This window comes from Pithys albifrons, chromosome Z (assembly GCF_047495875.1).
Source record: "Pithys albifrons albifrons isolate INPA30051 chromosome Z, PitAlb_v1, whole genome shotgun sequence".
Taxonomy (NCBI): domain Eukaryota; kingdom Metazoa; phylum Chordata; class Aves; order Passeriformes; family Thamnophilidae; genus Pithys; species Pithys albifrons.
Window position 1 is genome coordinate 72162286 of NC_092497.1, and position 23797 is coordinate 72186082.

At 39.8% G+C, this 23797-nt stretch overlaps 1 protein-coding gene across 4 annotated transcripts in view; it reads right to left on the minus strand.

The window, feature by feature from the left end:
- Nucleotides 1-23797, minus strand: part of TJP2 (tight junction protein 2) — a 68135-nt gene that overhangs the window by 40433 nt on the left and 3905 nt on the right. For 2 of the 4 annotated variants that reach the window (XM_071580107.1, XM_071580105.1), the window contains one exon: nt 15731-15851. The exons of 1 other annotated variant lie outside the window; for it this stretch is intronic. The gene's annotated coding sequence lies outside the window, so the exon portion shown is untranslated. Of the gene's footprint in view, nt 1-779; nt 797-15730; nt 15852-23797 lie in introns of those variants that run through there. One more of the 4 variants, XM_071580108.1, reaches the window with a different exon arrangement.

The following is a 23797-nucleotide window of genomic DNA, read 5'->3' on the forward strand; positions in this document are numbered from 1 at the left end:
CACTCATACTCAAATAGCAAATGAAGCAGCAGAAGCAACTGACTCTAGCATGAAGAGATTGCTGGTGAGAAACTGCACTTCTGTTATTCCATTTGTTACTCAACACCTGCAGCTCTGGCATCCAAAAAACCAAGCTAGGTACCTGTACACTACTTCCTGCAACTGTCTTTTAAAAGGCCCATTCATTACTGGCATAAAATCCAATCATTTATATTTAATCATACAGTTATAATGGAAGACAATTCACACAATGGCACAATTGTTAGTTTCCAAGGTTCATTCCAAGCCAGATTTTTTTCCCTGTAAACATTTCTAGTAGCCTTTTTTCTAACTCTATTAATAGAAGAATGACATGCCATATTCTTGGGAGCATTTTACTTTTTGTCAAGCATTCCTGTAGTAGTATGATTACATACTTCACATTAGTTTTCTTTTCTTGGATGAAGGAAATAAACCTGCATATAGTTCTGTGTAATGCATAAAATTTAGTGGTGCATTTGACCTCATGTAAGACTAAAACCCCATAAAATTCACACAATATAATGCATTTCATACAACTACCCATGCTGTATCAGAAAACTCACAGAACACAAATGCAAACAAAAGGTCGCACTGACACACAAGTTAAAGTTTCAAATGCATTTAAGTTTCCATAACAGCAAAAACCTACTTTGATTTATTAGCCACCTCTTCACTGTTTTCTAGTCACACTAGTCGTACCTCTACATTCTTTTCATTCTACCACCACACTCCTGCTTTCAAGGTCTTAAGCAACTCACCTCTCCCTCTGAAGATGTCTCAACAGCCTACTCAGTCATGCCAGAGAGCACAGCTGAAGTTCACTCCTAAACTTTAATGCATCTTGTACGTATCTAAAATGAAAACAAAATGTCTTGCAAAAGGGAGTTTAGTAATTTTTCTGTGATCCATACAGTGGGATGCACAGATGCAAATGCAAATCTGGGCATTGCATTTGAAGGGTTTTGGTCTGTAAGTCTTATATTGATATTCCTCTCAGTATATTTTTAAGATGAAGAAACAAACTAATTACCATCCAGGCCCCCTCAATATTCCAGCTACTGAGACAGTGGATTAAGCCAGGTGCACCTGCTTCAGTAAAACACATTCAGAATCACTTTGCACACAGCAGTTTCCTCCCCAGAGCCTCCAAAGGAGTATAATCATTTTTTCCAAACAAAAAAAGCATCTAAGCTTCCCACAGCTCTGAAGTTTTCTGGGACACTGTCGTCAGCAATCTGTCATGCAATATAAAGTAGTATTACATTAAAACTCACCACATACCTGATGACACTGATAAAACACTTTGAGGTAAGAAAAGAAGGGCAAATACAAGTGGTAAAATTCAACTATTTTCAATTCTTTCTCAATCCTTCTGCAAGGCTGAATGTGAACCTGAAGCAAACCATTGCAGATATGCACATGGTATGCATGACATTGCTAACATCTGAACACATCGTTACAAAAAACATTTCAAACACCCCTCTCCCCACTTATGTAGAAATTATTCCTACCAATAGTGTTAATGACAGCAGTCAACTAATAAGCCATAAATCAACACAAGAAGCAGAGGGATGAAGTCAGCTGTCCCTTTTCTTTAGTATCAAGATAGTAACTTTCACATGGCTGGTTCATTCTTAAAGCATTAATCTGAGTTTACCTGCAGCCATCCTTGCTTCCCTTGAAAGGATGCCAGCAGAACAATTTGAAACCAGAGCCCTTGATGCAGTATTTCTACCCAGTCAACACTTCACATGCATGTGACATCAACAGAAGGAACTTCAGGCTTTACTCCAATCATTAAATGAAACCAAACTGACACATCCCTACGGAATAGTGCCATTTTCACTGAACTGCAAACTGAATACACAAAGAATAAGTTAACCAGAACAAGTTTTATTCCTCCTTTTGCAACTTGCATAAACCACAGGAGGCTTTGAAAAGAACTAAGACAGAAAAACAAGACAATCCTTTTACATATGCTAAAACTAAACAGCTTAAATCATTAAAGTTTAGAAATGCTTCCATTAAATTACCATCCAGAGCAAAGCTCACTATGGTAGCAACGAAAAGTTCATTCTCAACTGAGATTTGGAACAGCAAGTTTTCTTCTTGTGGTCTGAGCCACATGAAAGAGCATTACACACCTGAAGAACTTTCTGACACACAAAGCAGAAGCAATCATAATGAAGTGTTCTGCTTTTTTCCCATATGAAAGAAAATTATGTACCTGTCCATAGACAAATAAGCTGTAAAAGAAAGTAAGAAAAATTAATCCCTTTTTCAAACCACCTGTGATCCAAGAGTTTCAGTCCATTTCTATTGCTGCAGCAGACATTAGGAACTTTTCTACTGGCTTCTGTAAGGTAAAGTAGGAAAGGAAAGCTTGAAAAAGAAACTCAAAATTAGGTCAAATTGTAAAAACAGGCAGAGAAGTTAATGGATGAAATTTAATGAATTAAATTCTATAGTTAAACACCACAGCAATATTAAAATGGCATCATAATAACCCACTAAAGAAGCCACACAGAAAATGACAAAACGTTCTCGAGACATCCAGATATGTCAGACTAGATTATAAGTATTTCACATACACTGAAGGGACAGCCAAGATGGGTATATGAACAGGACACTGGTACAGGGCTTCACACATTCTATCAACAGCTTCACAAGTGTGTCATGAGGCACATGACTGAAGATATTCCCCTCTTCCTCCAGCTTAATTTATCCTTTAATCTTTTAGGTGCACTGGGCACTGCACACAAATAGCCAGGGAATAACAACTGCCAAAGGGGAGCTCAGTGCGCAGCATCTCTTGGAAGTGTCAGTAGCCCTCTGCCTGCAACCAACACCACGTCAAGCCCCACACCAGGGTTTTTTGCAACCTGACCTACTGTACCCGTCATACTGAGGTAAAGCACATGTATGTATTGTCAACTGAAAAGGAGTTCTAGACAAAGCACCAAGCCAGAAACAACATCCCCACTTTGATGCTAAACTGCATGACTTTTAGGAAACTTTAAGGGCTAGAAAATAAAAATTTACAGCCAAACTGCAATCACTACTTAGTTAATAGACAAAACAATACAAGGACAGCTCTACACAGAAACAGAAGTTCTGATGGCATCATCTAAGGAGCATGTACACACATGCTACCAATTAGCTATGCTACTGTCATTTCAATTGCCTTAATAATGTATCAGCTCCATGAACAGAATAACCAAAACCATTGACCACTTTTTATTTCTGGAATAAAAATTTACTTAGGAAAATAAAGAAATCAAAAATGAAAGTGTCTTTCACCCTCTTCTGCAACTCTTCAAAAAGCTTCTGAAATACTGGCTGGACAAAAGAATCCTCAGTCATGGCTACTAGAAGAAATGCCACGGCCAGAAGAAGAAATAGTATCCAATAGGTTTTTCCAAGTGCTGAAACACAGGAAGAATAGCAATCAGTGCCAAGCACAGAGCCTGGCAGCAAGCTGCTCAGTTCAGTCAAAGGCCAACAATTTGCCTCTCACAGCTTTGTTTGTGGAGCCTACAACGACAGTCTAACTGGACATCCTGCATTCTCTCCACAAAGTTCATACTGACTAAGAATCATAAGGGGTGAGCATTCTTAAGAGGAATGCTTTCTCATCACAGAATAGATGCACATGTGCAAGAGAAGGATTCGTAGGCTCAGTACATATGTATTATTAAATAGTAACTCTGTAAGGAATAGGTGTATAATTTCTTGTAGATCTATTAGGATTGTACAGATCAGAGCTGTGGTTTTTTTCAATTTTTTTTTATATTATGTGTTTTTTATAACAAGAACTATCAAAAATTCAGTTACGAAACACTCATGCAGTATTGTTAATCAGATCTAGACTTCAGCAGCTGAATATGTAAAAAGATACTGCTCTCTGGTTATTTAATAGGGCACAAACACAAGACAAACACCTGGAAAGCTGCTGATGATTTAGTTAACCACTAGTACTACAGGAGGCCTTGAAGGAGCATTTTCTCCTTTATGTAATAGGAAGTTACAGGATAGAGATGCCTGGAGGTTTCATGAAGGCATCTTTCTTGCTACTTAGTAAGTTAGATGATGCTTTATTCTTACACAGCATCAAGAATAATTGCACGTACATACTGGTTTACACTGTAGACTTCAGTTAAGATGCATCCAAGAACATTATTCTGCCTTAAGGTTGGCAATTGCAGTACATGTCTGTCCTATCAGCACAGATCACACAAAATTCTTGGCGAGTCCTTCATTTCCATGGCAAGAAGTACATTCTACATATGGTTTTAAAAAACAAAGTGATTTTAATTTCATTTGTGATTTTAACATAGTCATGAATTATACTACACTATTTGCCTCATAAACCATGTACAGTTCAAGTCATTCAAAAAGGATCCCTGCAGCATCAATGTGTTCAGCTTCCTAAGAAAATATTGCAACTTACCACTTTCTGTTACAAAAAAGACTCAAAGAATGTTTCCAATGTCAGTTGAATCCTCATTTGTCATATAGTTCTAATAACCACAAGCTGTGAAAGAAATTCTTAGTACAGTTATAAATTTTATATTGTTTGCACAGATTCATTAGGAAAAATAATGAGGAAACTAGAAATCATGGCTGAAGCTTGTCTCCAGATTATTTTTCTGTCTTTTTCTACAAAATAATGAGCAAACAATTCTCTTTATGAAAGAAATGCAATTGTGCCCTTATTAGTAACTACATTATAAGGAATATAACCACTGCAGTAGCTACAGCACCAATGTCTCCCTACTGAAGTTCAGTCCACATAAGAAACATGAGCTTTCTCACAGTCACAACAGGGAGAAGGAAAGAACAGCCAAAACTCCCTTTTTGCTGACAGAGAAGCTGGCACTGAATTCATAGCCAACACAATCTACTTCCATACTGCATGGACTCACAGTTGTGAAACATAAAGAAGCCTTATTCAAAGCATTTAATTATTATTTCTTTACATGAAAGGCAGTCCCTAAAACAGTTTGAAGAAACCCCATACACTCAGTTGAGGCCTGATAACCCACACTTTTTATCAAGCCAACAGAAATGACATTAACTTCAAAACAATTCCATCAATATTGATAAAAGCAGGTGGAAAAAAAAGTTGCTTTTTGAGGCAAATGGAAGAAAACAGACAGCATGGTCTAGCAGAGCAACATTTGCTGAAATACACCGCAAGGTGTCTTACTACAAAAACCATTTCATATTGACTATAATTTTGTCTAAATGAAGTATTTAAGCAACAGCCATAGCAAGTGTACATCTGTAAATATAGGATCTGTAACTACTATAGCTCAAATGTGCACAAGTCAGACTTTCTCATGTCAGGTCAACACACCTTACCCTCAAGAAACCCCTGTAAGGCAAGTCACTGACACATTATTAGGGGTATTTCTATTTCCCTCACCAGAGCCATCAGCAAACTATTACATTTACTTACAAAACGTACTGCAGCAACAGAAGTGCCAAACACACTGGAATCTGTGTCAAAGAGCTTATCAGAAGGATTAAGAACAGATGAAACACTCACGTACAGGTGAGGGAGTGAGACTGTTACCGAGATTAACTGCACAACCTTTGTGATTAAAAAAAAAAAACCAACAAGGAAAAAACCCCAACAACAAATAAAAACCAAACCATCCAACCAAAAAACCAAACCAAGTACACCTTCTGGAAATAATTGCATAAAAGAATCAACTGGTAGTTCACTGATGACCCATAAATACCACTAACATCTGAAATATGGGACACTGGCTAATAAAAACACAGATTTCATACACAAAAAGGGTGCTTAGACTACTAATTATTCTACAAGCCATGAAACAAAGTATGAGGCATAAATAAGTTGTGTTTATGGTTTCCATCCACATTTTAGCAGGGGTGGGGGAAAAGGCTATAGATAAATTCAGTTTCCTGCATGCCGGTCCCTCCACTCCTGACAGATGATGCTTCGTGCTTCATCGCTACCTTGATTACTGCAGTTCAGCAACTGACAGTCTAAAGGAAAACAGAAAAGCCGGGCCAGGGAGAGGGAGAACAGGACTTTCTCTATAAAACTCGGGAGATTGCTCCTCCACGGAAACCGAAGTATTTTAGGTTAAAATACGGAGCTCCACCGTAAGCCAAACCAATATTTAAAGTTCAAAACTACGTGTCGCCTTCCGGCACCGCAGGAACCGGCCAGCACTGCGGGGGCCAGGCTGCCTTTCCCGCTCTCATTTAACTGAAAAGAACACGCCATATCCCCGCGCCCTTGACTCCCGCATTTTCTCGGCCATGTCGAGCCGGTGGCAAGAGCGGAGCAAACCCACAGTCCGCACTAAGCGGGTCCTCCGCCGGCTCGCCCGTACGGGTGTGTGGTGGTCCCGGCGCGGCTCGGCGGTGTCGCCACGGCCGCAGGTGAGTTAGGCTGGTTAGAAACACACCTGTAGGTCGATGTCACACGCGCTCGTCACACCGCGCCTCTGGTGCGCCCCCCGCCCCGCGGCCCCTCCGCTGCCCCCTCGGGGTGCGCGGCCGAGGCAGGGGGTGCCGGAGCAGCGCGCCGGAGGCCGGGGATGGTACCGACCTGCTCCGCCCCCGCCGCGGCCTCCCGCGGGTCGCTGCCGGCGGAGCCCTGCGTCGCTCCCATAGTAACATCGCCAGCCCGGAGGCAGCCTCGGGAATTCTTCCTCCGCCTCCGCCTGGCGAGGGAACCGGCCGGGCCGCTGCCGAGGGTCTGCGGCGGAGCCCCGAGGGGCGGCCGGAGCCCAGCAGCACAAAGCCGGCTCTGAGCAGCCCGCCACAGAGAGACTTTGTCCTGCCGGGGCCCGGCCGCCCCCGCCGCCAACCAATCATGCCTGCAAACGCCCCGGGGAGGCGAAGAAGCATTTTCATTCTCCCTGAGAAGAAAAGAATTGTTATTCTCCATTTACAAAAATATTTCTTGTGTTCCTGCCCTTGGCAGTGGCCAATAACTGGCGCCTGTCACAAGATAAACGGGAGTGATGGGGTGCGTGGCCCAAGCCTGCTCAGCATTTCTGACAGGAGGTTTCTGGGCAGTATCCACAGTCCTGCTCTGTCAAACACACGCATCAGTCACATCCACCTTTTCTGTTTGTGTGTTTTTAGAAGGAGATGGATGTGAAAGCCTACACACAGCTGATGGATTCCTCAAGTCTGCATCCTTGGTCAGGTTTCTTTTCTACCACCTCACAGGCCCTCCGCATCAGTCTTTGAAGTCAAAACAGCTGCTATTAATTCAGAGGCCAAATGGCTTGAATTTGGGGCTGTAATTACATATGCTAAAAAAAGTACGTTCTTGAGGTAACTATTCTCAAGATCTTGGAGAAATGAGTGATCACTAAAAGCACTAAGGAGGAGAAGACAGGCAAAAATTCACACACACTTGTATTCAGAAACAAAGACTTATTTCCCAGTGCTGCGGTCTTCCTGGATTTATGCTATTTTGGGTGGATGAGGCAATACTTGAATCAACTCTTGGAAGGAAGAAACTAGAATGAGGACAAGCTGTAAGGGAAGAGCTTCCTTAAAACAACATTAAAAAAAAGAATGCAAACAGCCTGTTGCTTTGTATAGCCTATCCTCACATTTGAAGAGAAAGACGCAAATGCCAAAGTGAGAACTTTGTTCTTCTTTCATTTGGTCCCTTCTCTCAGTTTTACAAGTGAGTAATCCTATACAACTTTTATGGGTCTAGGTGGGCCTAAATTTGGGCTCTGAAGTTCAGACTAGGCCAAAGTTGTCAGCTGACTTGAGCTGGGCTGAGCTAACAGCTGACCTCTTCTAGCCATAATTTGTATTCCATACCACATTATGACATCATCTCCAGGGAAATAGGAACCAGTGTGGGAGTGGTTAAGTCAGTCGCTTCTCAGCCCTCCTCTTGGGAGGATGCACGATGCTGTCCCGGGGGGGATGGAGAGGACCAGGCCCACCACTGGCTCACAGGGTATCTCAGGAAAGTAAAATGTGTTGTTTTGGGTCTCTCCTTTCTGCTTGAGTTTGTCTCCCTGGGGAATAAGATTTTTCTTAAGTAATGTGTAGTTAAGACAGTAGAATTTGTGTGTTCATTAAGAAGTGGGGAATTTGTTGTTGCAGACTTGTGTGTGTCTATTTGTACTCTCTTCTAATTGTCTCTTCCTTTCTGTAAAAATATATGTAGTTTTAGTATAAACGTGGTTTGAAGTGGTTTTTTTTTTCTTTCCCCCCTCTTTTCCTCCCTTTCCTTGGTGTTAGGCGGGAGGCTTTTCTCTCTGTGCCTGGGGAAGTTGGCAGTTTGCTATCTCAAACCAAGACAACAACTTTTGTTGCAACACTAGCAGTCTGGTTGTGGTGGGTTCACCTTGGCTGAACACCAGATGCCCACCCAGCGGCTCTATCACTCCCCTTCCCAGAGGACAGGGGACAGAGCAAGGTGAAGGGAAAAAGAAATAACACAAACCTTGGGTTATGATAAGGCAGTTTGTATTTATGCAAAAATAAAAAAATCCCTAAAGCAGCGTGCACACGCACAAATCAGAAGCTGGCAGTTAATCTCTACTTCCCATAAACAGTGGTGATCGGCCACTTCTCTGAGAAGCAGAGCTCTGGCACTCATAGCACTTGTCAGCAGGCAGCCATTACAAGACAATGGATGCCTCCCTTCCAGCTCCTTGCCTCAGTTTTATATCTGGGTTGACATCATATGTTATGCAATATCCCCATGGTCAGTGTGGGTCAGCTGGCCTACCTGTGTCCTCTCCCAGGATCTTGCCCCCAGCTGAAGAAGGAATGTTACAATGCTGTGCTCAGCAGTAGCCAGAACACGGGCTTGTTATCCACACTTCTCTAGCTACCAATGCAGAGCACAGCACAGCACTGTAAGGGTTACTATGGGAAAATAAATTCCAGCTCAGCCAGACACACTGCACTGGTATACCAACTAAGTCAGGACCAATTGGAAAAATGAAGCACAGGGGACCAGGGTCCTCACATACGGCATCCTGTGATAGCATCTGGCATCAAAGAATTTCTCTATAAGACATAGCTTGGCTAGGCCAAACAGCCATCACTCTCTGCACCAAAGTGCATTTCTGCATATCTGTCCAAACTGGAGTCAACTTCCCAAAGAGTTAGCACTGACTGGCAACATCAGCCTAGGATATTATGTCACAGCATTAACAGAAATCCGCTGTCCAGCAATTGTTGAAAAGACATGACACAATGAAAAAAAGTGATTTTGCTGCTGACAACCAGGCAGTTTTAGAGCCAAGAACAGCTTTTGTTTTAAACTGAATGGCAATATACTTTTCCAGAAAGAGCATTTGTCAGACATTAGATGGGACAGGGAAAGGAGAAGCCACTAGATCCCTGTGTCTGCAGTCTCTTAACACACATACTGAGTTCACGGCAGCATAAGGTAGAGTACCAGACTCCTGCAGCTGCTTCCTTCCATGCAGGCTCTGGTAGAAGATGATGAGCTCTTGAGGAATGCTGGCAGACACAGAGCAATCTAAGGGTCTTCCTACCGTGTCCAAGGCCAAGGAAGACTACTTCTTGTTCCAGACAAAAGATATGGCTTGACCTAAAGCCTCCTTTTGGCATGTTCTGTGACTTTATCAAAGCCACAAGGTATTATTGCTAATTGAGGCTATACTTCCCCAAGATACATGGCAGAAATCAAGGCTAACGCACTTAGCTAGCTTGAGGTAAGTCTAACACAGATGCAGGTACTGACTCCAGTTACACAAGAAAGATAGGCTGGTTTTCAGTCCTTTACCATGAATCACCATCTGGAAAGGGCCTGTATGTTTGTGTCTACTTAGTTTCCTGCAATAACAGATGGAAAATAATCCATATGGGCTTACAAAATATTTCCCATGTTGCCCATAAAATTTCTCAGTTGTAAGAGCAGAGTATACATACCCTTTCCTGCTTTCTTATTTCTTTTCTCAAACCAAATAGCTAATCTACCACAACAGGTACATAACTCATCCCATACCAGCCTCCAAATGTGGGCAGTAAGTGGCCTCTAGCACTCTGCTCATGCTAGTGCTTGGCCAAGTGCCCAGATACCCATACAGATAGCATGGACTGATGTAACTGACAATGTAGCAACAATTTCCAAGTTACTTAGACTGCAATTCAACCACAGAAAACAACTTTCAGGCCTGCTCTTTGACCAAGAGGCCCTCCCATGGTTGATATGAAGGTAGGTCTTACGAGGGGAAGATGATGCCAACTAAAAAAAAAATTGAAGAATATCAGTGTGAACAGTGATAAGAGCTGCAGAAATGTCTTCAACACCTCAAGCTCTTGCCTCATGTGGCAGGAAAAGGGGAACAGATGCTCAAAGCACCTCATTCACCTAAGAGCTATTTCATGGGAGGACAACATCCCCATTCTCTTCTCGTGTAATTCAAAGTAAAACAAAACCAACCCCCTAAACTGCAGCTCAAAGAATCAGTTTGTCATGTGCATGATCAGATATACTCTCCCTTGACTCAGCCTCTCTTAAACACCACAAGACTACATAATGTGGATACAAACCAGTGAATACTCTGCTGGAACATCAGCACAGTCAGAAGAGGAGGAGCAGCCTCAGCCAAATGGTTTGATCCATCTATGCAGGTCCCTGAGCTCTCTGAGCGTTTAGAGGCATTGCTGCATACACGTTTCATTGATTGGTCTCCCTTTGAAGTGGGAGGTGGGGGTCCTGTTGTAGTCAGTCCTGGAAAGGATCCTGCATCATGAAGAGTAAATGCTGGGTACAAGCACCATGTCAAAATTGCAGGAGCTTGGCTGTAAGTATGCAGCTGTCCTCTGCAGTGTTTAAGACCAGCTATTCTGCACATGCAATAACTGTACAAAGCAGCATCATGTACAGGGGGTTTCATGAAATGTGATATAGGCATGCAGAAATTTTAAAATTAACTTCAATGGAAAGACTAATTGGCATTTACTTTAAGAAAAACATGCAAATAACTTGCCATGAACACATTTTCCATTGAGATTTTCAATTTAAGTAATCAAGGCAGCCATTGTTTGCCTACAATCAGATTGAATCCATGGTCTGTGTAGCTCTAATTTAGAGAGACCACTTGCTGTAGCCTGAGTCATGCAAAACCTAGGGCATATTCCATAAATCATCTAATGCTACTGTGAATGAAGCAGTTGTGCTGCTTCCAGCATCTACAGAGGGAACACCCATTTAACACTACACTATAGGATGCAAATTTAAAACAAGCAGCTGCCTCTCACAGTTACTCCTGTCAACCAAGTAAGACTATTCAGCAACTTGCCTGCAGCAACCAAGATTTCTTATCATGTTGTGATTCAGGTCCCCTGCCTCCTCTCCACAATCAAACATTTTAACCTGTCCCTCTGACAATCAATTATTTTTCCGTTTCTTTAAATGTTCAAGTTCAACACTTGGTAGTGCTGCTAAACAGCATGGCAAACAGGCAACCTCCTTAAACAGTTGGGAACTGATTTCAGCAAGAGATGCTGGGAATGTGGGCTGCTAGTCCAGTTGTTGAACTGCCTGAACAGAGATGTCAGTTTTGGTTTTGTTTTTAAGTAAGTGTTCATGATCCTGTGATGAGAGGCACAGCAGAACTTTCTAAAAATACCACGTTGCCAAAGCCTTTCCCCCTTCCTTCCAGGCAATCTCTTTAGACTGCCATTTGTCATCAGCCTGCAAAATCACACAAATCAGTCAGCCCAGTCCTACTTAAATGATTCATAAATCCAATTACATCTGCTTCTTTATATAGTAAGCTGGGCCCTAACACATTCAACCTTCAGGATTACAGGATATGTAGGTAGCTGACCTTTGACTCTCAAACTGCTCAGGAGCTACATATGGTTCAAACATGCAGCTCTACACTGGGCTTGCCACATATATGGCACAGTAATCTTAATCTCTGCCTTGGGGGAACTGGAGAAGAGACATCATGAATTCTATCTCACTATTTGCTACCATGTGTAGAAGTCAGTACAGCAGAGGGTCACCAGGATGGTGCAGGCTGACTGGCCCTGCAAGGGGAAGCTGTGGCTTCTGGATTTGTTTAGCCTGGAAAGATGGCTTCAGGACACTCAACAGCAGCAGAATGGTGCTGACGGGAGGAGACTGAAGAGATGCAGCCAGGTTTTCAGCAGTGGTCAAAGTCATCATGGCTAGGCTTCAAGAATGAAGATTTGGGAAGGGCTCTCCCCACATGGGTGTGCCCTTCCAGCCTGCACAGTGGATATTTTAGGTGAGGCACAGCATGCGCAGAACTGGCCCCACCCTTTAACTCCTCAGGTCCATCTGCCACGGCTGAGCGAGCTTGGATGGTGACAGTGAAGTCCTCAGGACTAGAACCTACAGCCCCTGGTATTCCCAGGAGGTCTCCCATCCAAGTACTAACGGGCTGGCCCTGCTGAGCTTCCAAGATCTGATGGGATCGGGCATCAGGGTGGCATTTAACTGCCTTAGTGGTGAAAGTAAATAGGAGACAATGGGCAAAAGTTCAAACAAGACAGATTCAGAAGTTTGTAAGAAGAAAATATTTTCCCCATGAGGCCAGACAAACCATGGACCCACTGCAGAGAAGTTGCACAGTTTCTGTCCTTGGAGATTTTCAAACCCCAGCTGGGTAATGTTCCAAGCAATCTGTTTTGATCTCACAGCTGACGCTGTTTTGGGCACAAGACTGCGCTAGAAACCACATGAGGTCCCCTTCCACCTGAATTAGCCTATCATTCTGGGATTACTTCATGACTCAAGTGCCAGTTTAATGCAGAACAATGCAATCATTCTCATGCTCCTTGTCTCCACTTCCAAAGTACAGGTTGTGATTATGCAACAAAAAGATTTTGACATGCAGCTGCAGGTTCTGGTCTGTTGGGTCTAGTGTAAGGATGAACACTTTCCAGGTTTCAAAGCAGCAATTCTAAGGCTGTTATTTTAGAAAGCATAGATGTCCCTGGAAGAAACAGCATCCTGAACTCCATACATATTTTTCATGGGATACTTAACAGTATAAAGTGCTCTGTCACTCATTGGGCCACTTATTTTGATGTTCTTTAGATAAGGGTATTTTTTTTAATCTAAAAAAATAAAAGATTTACCTTGACACTTCAGATCAAAACAATTTAAAACATTTAGATAATGATTTAAAGCAAGAAGCGACACTGTTCTAAGTCAATCATAAAGTCGAATTCAAGTTCACAAAAAAATTTGAAATACTTAAATGCTGAACAATTAGAAACAACACTAGAGATACTAACAGTATGAAATACAGTATAATATAGTGTATTTTTTCCTCAACAATTTTGAAATATTAGTCACAATTTCTACTAGATCTCACACATTACAAATTTATTCTGCTTAAAACCAGAAGACTGCTTGTTTTGTTTTTTACTACCTTTTTTAAAAAAAAGAATATATTGATTTAAAAAATACAGAAGTACAGCACATTTCACAGGACAGATAAAGCAACGTGAGACTATGTAGAAGTGTCTGATAACAGTTAATAAAGATCATCGTTGGGAGAATAAGAAGTACAGTCTATTTGTTCTAAACACTTTTTCATCTGTGCAATATTTTAAACAACACTGCACTGTCTTGAAAATTACACTTAAGGCAAGTAAATGAAATAGTTTGACATACTGCTAGAGAGTGAAACAGGGACTTAACAGTGACTCTACTTGAACACACACCTTCCCTTCCTCTACAGACTGTGCAAATTAAAGCAACTTTCATTGGCATAAACACTTTGACATCTAATAATTTAAAAAGCCACAAAAGGTGGTACTGTTATTCTAAAGAACGAAACAACAACATAGTTTAAACAGATCCAAACCATACAAGTGTGTACTGTTTTTCTTCTCAAATACCATAAAAAGGTGTCTATCAACTCTGGAAAGGAAATCTCTTCCTTAGCTCCAACTTACTCATTTTAAACAGTAGACACCACATGGAGCACATTCTGTTTGAACATTCATTTTGCTTACATCTCATTTCCTTCCTCTCTTCTCCATGTTTCTTGACTACTCCTGACAAGGCTGTGAAACAACCCTCTGCTTTAAGCAATTTATCTGCCTTTCCTCACTAGAAATCAAACCCTGCAACATCAAAAACTTTACAGTGGTAATCAACTGTCATGGCTCAAATTAAAACAATAAAGGAAACAAAGATCCCATTCTCATGAAGATCATTATGCTTATTAAAAACAAGCAAAAGAATATGCACAAGATGTTAACATATGCAAAAATGTGTTAATTTTTCTAATACAGAGGTTAATTTAAAATACAAAGGTCCTGAGAGCAGTTCTTCAGCCAAGTTAGTTGTTTAGAGCACTAAAACTATGCTTCAAAGCTCTGCCTCCCTTCATCCTATTTATACTGGCAAACATGCTGCTGACGAGCTTATTAAGAAACAAAGCAGTTCTGCTTCCCTGTTCAATAACAGCACGGTCCCACCTAGGGTACCATGCTCACTTTCAGGTGCTGTTTTTCAGGAATGACTGAAGTGAACTGGGAAGAATCCAACGAAGGACAGTGAGGGCAATAATCAGGGAGAATCCAGACAGTCACCCCAGTCATTCACTTGCCAGTTCTACGACTCCTCAGAGCCCACAAACAAGGTGGCTGGATGCATCTTCTAAGGCATCTTGTTCTTGTGGATATGTGGTTCTGGAGTTCCTTTTGCTAAGACTTGAGCTTGCAACTATCCAAGCTCCCTGGTGTAAGGTTTACACACAATATCCTTGCAAGTTTTTATTTTAAGGAAAATTAACTTTAGACTTTGCTGGAGACCTCAGAAACATTCCTGTCTACCTATGCTTCACTGATATTCTTGTATCATATGTTCCTTCACTCCCAGAATACTAAACAGATGAGTAGCTTTGGTTAAATATGTCACAAATTAGAAAGACACATTTCCAAGTAAATTACTAAAGGAGCAATAGCTGCTCATCTCAAGAATGAAAGAGAAGTCAATAACAGTTTTGGAAAACAGTATAAAAAGCTTCTCCTCTCTCCAAATTGTCATCTGTTAATGACTTACAAAAACAAGCCAAGCACGTTAAATCAACACATAAAACCAAGGATGTATTTCATGTTCCTTCTGCAGGCACTTGAGAAAAGGTTTCAAAAGCAAAATTAATAAGCCAAAAGGATTATATTTACCTTAATGATGTACTATAAGAAAATATGCAGCAAAACAACTCTCCCTGTGTGTGGCTATTCTGTTTCCCAGGACTGACTGATTCACTAAGCAATCCTCATTAATATTACCCTCCATGCTTAAAATAATTTATTTATCCCCAAGTCCATGCTAAATATTTATATTTGTTGAAGACATCTTCAAAGATTAAATCCTTTCTTTACCAATGTTTAGCTGAGAGATGAACTAGTACAGGCCTGTGCATTATTATTTGCATAACTTTAGCAGAATATTGAGTTCATTGCAGAAGCCTCTCCTCTTCTGAAGGCCTGCTGTGTATCATCAAACTTTCATCGTATGTGCATGCAATCATTTTGAATTGCTTCAGAAATATAAAAGAACTAGTTCTGATTTCATTGTATTACTCTATTAAGTACAGTTCCTTAAAACCTTGTAAAAACATAGCTAAAAGAATATACATTTTAGGTAGCATATGACAAGTATACATAATTTTAAACTAATGGCCACCTCTAAATGATCCAACTTGACTAGTACCTTGGGAGGAATGATGATTTTTGAATGTCTCTGTCTACTTGCTGTGCAATGCTTTGGGCTTGATGTACAGCTGTGCTCCCAGTTCCATGCACAAGGAGATGGCAGTGCAGTAGTTTGCTCCCTAAAAAACAAAGTTTCATTTAAGTCACATATAACAACAAAAGAGTGACTGTGAAGCCCGTAACACTGAAGTACTAGAGACAAAGAGGATATCAAATATATTTCCCTCATTAGTTTGGTATACTTTAGCTTCCCTGGCAATCATGTGGGAACAGTGCTTGAAAAAAGGAGGTACTCAGCAATATTTACACTCTCAGCAATACTGCAGATTCAGTTCAGCACTGTCCCTCAGCAGGCAAGCGTGCCAAGTATGAAAGCAAAGCAAGCAACGCATTTTTGCCAACCTAATAGGGTACAGACAGAAAGCATGCTTTGCACTGGCCCTCTCCACAAGCCACCTGGCTTTTCGTTTCAATTTACTTTTAGTCTGATTGTTTAGCTTGCACAAGACTGTACAAAACAAAGCTGGTAACAGCATTGTATCCATCGGTAAGAACAATGATACATGCACTCCAGTGACATCAATTGGTAACTTCAGTTGCCAAATGATAGAAAAGAAAGAATTCTCAATGTAATTTTCTATCTTCCTTCCCCCGATCAACAGGTTCTAGCTATCTCTCTTGGGCACAAGTAGCATGTTAGCTTCCATTCAGCATTCCTGTACAGGGCTCCTCCTCTCCCTGATTCCTTGTCCTAGTCCTTGATTATCCTGTGTAGGAAAACACAAAATGAATGATTTAACTAAAATGAGGGAGGAACTCCTGCCAGAAATAGAAACAGAAGGCAGTGGTTAGGGGTTGTTGGTGGCTTTTGTTCTGGTTTTATAAAAAAACCAACCCACAGCTTGATAATTTTAATTCTGCCCTCTCAAAAACCATTTTTCTGAAGGGTTCCATCTTCAAAGAAGGATATAGGCATACTTTCTTAGGAAAGTACATACTTTCAACAAGTTTGGGTTTGGTTGTTTTGCTTTAGTTTTTTTCCTCTAATGTATAGGTATTTTTTAATTTTGGTTAATACTCTATTAACCATTTTTCGATAGCAGGAGAGCCGTAAGAAAGAGACACTGAAAGAGTACTGCAGAACTTCCCCAACTCCCTCCAAGTCTCCCTCATGTTTTGGTGTGTCTGGTATGTGGCAACTCCCTTTTCCCAAGCACAAATGTAATGAGGTCACAGGTTCAAAAAAGCAAACTTAAAACTTCTAAGGTATTAAAAAATACATTTGGTCTCAGATTAACTTTTTAAAAACTGTAACAATGAAAGCACCTCCCAGACATCACACTGTGAAACCAGAAGGTCATTCTCCCCTCTCTTTACTCTTCCAGCATAAAAACATCTATCTAAAAGTAAACTACTGTTTTAAATCAAGACATGATTTCAGAAGTCACGGAACAAACAGATGCTTAAATGAGTTTATGTGATGACCAAAATGCAGCTTGGGCTATGCATTATGAACAAAAATCAGTTTATTGTTCTAGGATGTACACAGAATACTATTCTGGAGGCTGCAGAAAAGTCACACAAGCAAACTAAATGAAACCACCAATGCTGCCATCATTTTCCCTCTAAGTGAAGATGCCAAAAGTTTAAAAAATTAGTCTGTCACAGAACTCACATCATTATTCCAAGCAAAGATGGAAGTAGAAAAACTTACTTTTGTTAACATCTTTGATAGGAAATGTAAATAAATATCTCAGCAAAATAACATATTTGCCTTTCCTGCTTTCTTTTGCCCCTTAGTCTGAGATTTTAAGCAGAATTGTCACAACTTTCAAGCAATGGCTCTGAAACTAGCATCAGACTCTAAAGCTGTTCTTTTATTTTAGGAGATGATTAAGAAAAATAAAGACAATGTTTAATTGTGCACCTGGATTTGTGCAATGAGGAGTTGACAGATAAAGATTCTATACCCTATATTCAGTAGTAGGTTTTGGAACGTGCCTCATTATGTTACATTTTTTCCTATAAACATATATACACACTTTTAAAATATCTTTTTTGTATGAATGTGATTGGGTACCTCTCGAAGTTCAGTGATAAGCTGATGCTAGCAAAGTGAGTTATTAATCTGGTTATTCCAGTTGTATAAAATAAGGAGCCTGCAGCTATAAAAAACAAACCCCCCCCCCAAAACAGAAACAAACAAAAACAAACAAACAAACAAAACTCCTCAACACAGTGCTTTTTTCATCATTTGGTTTACTTTGCCACAATTGCTGGTTACCTTTAATTCCTTGAAAGTTCTAATGAAAACATAAAAGGGATTCCTATAACAGTCCAATGACAACAGTTTTTCTGCTTTTCTGAAACTGTTGGAATGGCAAATGTAAACATAATCCAAACACATCTTAACCAGCTTGAAAATTACAAGTGTGTACAAGAATCACATTAACTAAACCTCTCCCTGAAAGTAGGGAGGTGTCCAATTAGGAATGCTGGGAATAAAAACAAATTTTAACAAATTTTGTATTTTGATACTGGCTAATACTCAGTAGTAGCGCAAAGCCAAGCACTCACGATTATGAAAGAAAAAATAATGGACATTACAGTTAACAAATTTCATTTTCACAAAAGCCCTGACTGTCCAAAACAACCTTCTGGAAAACTAAGAGGAATTCTTCAAGAATGTATCATTACTTTTCAAAGCAGGTACTGAAAATATCAAGAGCAATTATGTACCATTTTATCAGCCCGTAAAGAGTGACTGTGAAATTCAAAGACATTGACATGCACATAACTTACACGGAATAATCAAAGAAAGTCAGAGTCTAGGACACTCCACGGTCCTATGTCCAAATACACTGTACTGAGAATCCCTTTAAATGGGCAGCTGTTTAACAAAAAGCCCTACAAGCACACATTAACACAACCCCTGAAATTTGGGACCAACTTGAAAAATAGTTGTGCTCATAAAAGGCAGTAAACCATTTACACCAATGTATTTTTAGACTAGTTTTTGTGGTTCTTGGGATAGAGTTGAAAAAACTCTATAAAAATCATATGGTACACAGTGGTTTAATTGCTTTTATTGTTGTTATCAGCATTAAAGAAAGCACTTTTGTGGAAAAATTACAGGATAAATTTGAATTCAGTTATAGCCAGTCAGAGTTATACTCCCAAGTGGTTTTTTTTTTAAGTCTTGCTTACACAGAACTATTCCAAACCACTAGAAACATACTATTTGGTCTGGGACAAAAGCCACTCGCATTTGAACACCTCTACAATGTCCAAACAAGGTCAGAGTACTCTACTATATTATAAAAATGTGAGAGATTAGAAGGACTGTGAAGACACCCTTCCATCAAGTACTATGCATACAGGGGCAGGTGGGAGAGAATGACAATCCTGTTTTCCACACAATGGAAGTTTTTGCTGGAAACAATTATGAACAGAAAGATTTTTCCAAAGCTTAGTATTCAAGTTGTGTTGTACAAGAAAGCCTTCCAGACTGTTTTTAACAAAATCAGAAAAACCTTCTTGTAGAGAAACAGTATTCCTAAGTATGAAGAACTCCTGCTTCTTAACAGGGAAGTAAAGTTGCACACACAAAGTGTTTTTCTTCTCCCATTTCAGACACTGCATGTTCTCTGATGGATACAAATTAAAAGACATGTATTTTTAAATAGGTGGGGAGGAACACACACATACACACATGAGGTTAGTAGGAAGTAATAAATGCAAAATAACCATTTCATTTTTCCTCTGATGAGTATACACATGTTCACCCTTTCTGTTCTTCAGCTAACTCCTGATTTAGAAATAACACCTTCTCCTAATTATTCTACTAGCCAAGGACAGATTGTACACAGAAATCTGTAATGAAACCACTAACCACAACTGCTGAAGATACAGAACTTGAAAGGTACAAACCCCCTGTCTTTTAATGAATAACTCTTCTCTTTTTGATTACCAGTTTTAAAAATGCATGAGTCAAGGTGAGCAGTTTTTCCCATAGTTATTCACTCATTGTTTTTTAACACTTACCCTGGATGTTGCCACAGATTTGCATGTCTACCCTCAGGAAGCAGCTCCCTCTTGTTAAGGGGAGTAATACCTATCGCTGCTTCTAAAATAGTAAAGTATTTCTTGTACCGCATTCTCAAGGGTTCCACCACGCTAAGGTATCATCCAAATGCAGATGCTGCAACTGAAGTCATGCCTCTTCACTTATCTGAATTGCTGCTTTTAAAAACATACTGTGAAGTTGAAGCACAAAAATAATGCTTTTCCCCCTCTCCCAGGCTTGGACAGTTCACAGGGGCGAGAGAGAAGCCAAAGAAAAACTCGTACCAGATTCCCCAGAAACGTCATTGTTACGTAATTCGATCTTTGAATAAGACACTAATGAAAATGATTGAAGAGACAATCACGGTTCTAAGCCTGGCCGGATAATGCACACTCTCCAATGGACTAATCCTTTGCTAAATCTCTGCTGTCTATAATCTTTCAACTGCTAATGGAGCACTAGGTAACTTCTTTGTCAAATCCATCCAGGGAATAAAAGAGATCTGCACAGAAAACTTGAGACTATTTTAGAGAGTGACAGACAAAAATAGCTTTTGCCTTAACTTTTCTCACCAGGAAAGCTCTGTACACTGGAAGTGTCACAAGGGATTTATGTGATATAATCAGAAAAGGCATGGAGAAACACTTCCTTATGTGGCTTGTACAGAATTAAGAAATCTAGAGACTCACATTATGATACCTACTAGTCATTCCAATGTGTCTCACATGATGCCAGAAGCCAATTCCCACATCAAAATTGTTTCAGCCAAGAGGTAAGTAATTGTGCATGCTAAAGACCTCAGGTATGAACTACACAAGTGGAGATGTACATGTTGAAAGAAATATCAGTAACATATCAGAAACACTGTAGTACTATTGAATTGTAATATTCTGAGATGTACCTGATTGCAAAACTAAGGAAATGTTGCTGTAATGTTTCTTACTAAGAAATGAATGCTTACATATGTATATATGCACTTACATATATTATATAAATATTATGCACTTATGCAATAATATGGATAAAAATGTAGAAAGAACAGATGTCACAGAAATACTGATGCCTTGAGCCATATCTCCCTCTATAAACTCTGCATTTTAGTTTTTTCCTAGTATTATTAGACACGTCTGTATTTATTGTGGCCACTTCATATCACATGCTACTTATTTAGAAGCCAAGATGAAAACTGCCAGTTTTCATTCCTTGTACTGTAAAATACTTAACTCTTAACAAGATTTGTATAACTATTTCTAGATCCTACATTTTTAAAAATTCTGCATATTCAGGCGCATTTGGAGGTTGTACTAATGTAATATAACAAGCACACACTGAACTCTCTCAAGTTATTACTAAATTGTAATTATGGGACCGAACTCAGAAGAGCAAAATAAAATCAAGCATCTTTTAGATTCAGAGAATACCACTACAACTGTCAGAAGAAAAGAATTAGTTTTCACTTGCCTAGTTGCAAGCTGATAAGGAGTATGTAGTCTAAAATTTTGAGATGTGTTAAGAAAAATAATTCATATACTAAAACCACAAGAATTAAATTAAGCAAATAATTACTTTTCCAAGTCTAAAAAAGTCACTTAACTGCAACTTTAAACATCTGTATTCAAAGCATTAAGAAGCTTAGGGAACAGAGTACTACTAGAAGCCTGCAAGCACAGCAAACATCATTAAGCTTGCATGCATCCTGATTTCTGATAGCTTTAGCAGCTCTATAGTAGAGGCTGTACTGACAAGGCAAGAAGTGGGCAGGTTTTGACAATGACAGTTTTTAAGAATATTCTAACAGTAGGAGTTCATGACAATAATCTGTTTTACTTAGGAGCAGAAATGTCTTGATAAAATCCAGTCTTTCCCTCAAAGCTGGCTTTGCTAGTGACTTCAGAAACTTTCTCCTAGGAAGTTTTGGTACTTCTTTCTGTCCATTGTCTCCCCTTAACACTTTTCAAACTCTAAACTCTCCCGTTATACATCTAAGAAAAAGTTCTTAAAAAAACTTCTCAAACGTGCTTTTCAAGCCAGTCCTATGCAAAGTCAAAAAAAGCATTTAGTGCAGTTCTGGTCCATCTTTTGTCTCTTGGGGCAAAGGCAATTAATTCTGACTAGAAAATGGAGCCCCATGAGACGTTTTGTACACAGAGAATTCAAATACATGCAAAAAGCACAAGTTACACCCAAGTACTGCTTTCTGTTAAATGGTGCATGAAATCTCCAGGTATCTAGAGGGAGTAAGACTGACTCATAGTTTATCAACTTCCTTCAACTTTATTTGGAAACAGAAACTCAAAGCTGCTAGTACGTGCATTGTTAGTGAAGGATGGTTTTTGCAGAGCAAACAAAAGGTCTAAAGCATACCTTCATACATTATTTTCTGTTGGGGAGTTATTCACTCCCCTTTTTCTACCTTTGTATTTTTCCAGAAAGAACAGAAATCAAGTTTTTCTGGAAAGAAAAAGGGGGAATTTTCTTAAGTGGGGACACACAAGCGACGGCTTGGAAACTACCATGTATTCCTGGAAATGGGGAAAGAATGACAGAGCTTTTTTCTCCATTAAAGAAACATTTATGAGACCAGAAGGGAAGCTTCCTTTTGCTCTAATCCTCAACAGAATGAAAAATCATACTCTCTTAATTAGATGAAAAACTTCATGTAAACTGATGACAGAAGCATGATCACATCTTCACTCTCTTCCGACCCAACTACAAAAGAGACAACCATTGCCCAACATAGTCATTAATTACTTTCCCTCTTGGGAAAGAAACAAAATCCTGTTCTTTCTTGTCTCTCAACAAAAATCCGTTGAACAACTACAGATCAGAGGATTCTTTTATGAAGAGAGCAAAGAAACAAAGACCTCTTCCTACATGCGTTTGCTCATGTGACAGGAATAACGATGACAGATAATTGTTAACTTTCAGAACATACATAGGTTCCATTTCAGCCATACGGCTAAGAAATAGCTTGCAATACTACCAGCTCATATGTAAAGGTTGATCTGTTGAAAAAATATTGAGGTAAGTAGCATCGAGGATCAGATTGGGAATGTGTGTGGCAGGAACAGTTTCATGAAAAGAGAAGAGAAGGACCCGGAAACTTCTTTCACACAGCTTCATGGACTGTGGTTGCTTTTGGCCCCTCCTTAGAGATTGTCCCTTCCCTGTACAGTCCGTATGTTCCTGGAGATTCTCAGAATCAGCTTATACAAAGTTGTGCTAAGGAGGCTAGAGACACCAGTAGTCAAATCTGCTGGCTATTAAGCAGAGCTAGATGATGAAGCAGATGTTAGAGAGCGCAAGCCAGACTACAGACAGCCTTGTTGTTAAGAATGACATGCAGGGGAGATTTATGGGTTTTCTCTAATGTCTAAAAAAGCCAAACAAAAACTAACAAGGCAAAGCAAATCACAAATAGCTTCAACCAAAATGTGAAATTTTGGTTTTGATGAAGCTGCACATTTTTGAGGTAAGGCTGAATTTATCAATACAACATTGATGTTAAAAAAATAGTTTTGTGTAAGAGAGTTATGACAATGCTTTTAGGAAAGCTATCATTGAGTCAGCCTTAGGAAAAAGCCACAGTGGTCCAAAATATCTGAACTCATGCCTTGTTCAATGAAAACATACCCACAGCCATCCTAAATCGAACATTTCACAGGTATATAAAACACACCCCAGAAAACTGCACACCTTTAAGAAATAAAATTTCTCAAAAGCAGTTCTGAATGGCTGGTATAAATTGAAGGCAGAGACAAAAGCATGAAAAGGGAGCAGGCACTGGAAAAAATGAGAACAAAAGGGCTTTATAGTTTGCCTTGCACACTTATTATGCCCTACTATTGTATCATGAAGTATTTTTGTCTGTCATTTTCACATTATTCTTGTGAAAAGAAAGCACTAATGAGTTTCATTTTCTTCCTAGATTAGCAACCATAGTTATCTGAGGTTCCAACACTCAGATGCACAATGACAATGCTGACCTAAATTCATTGA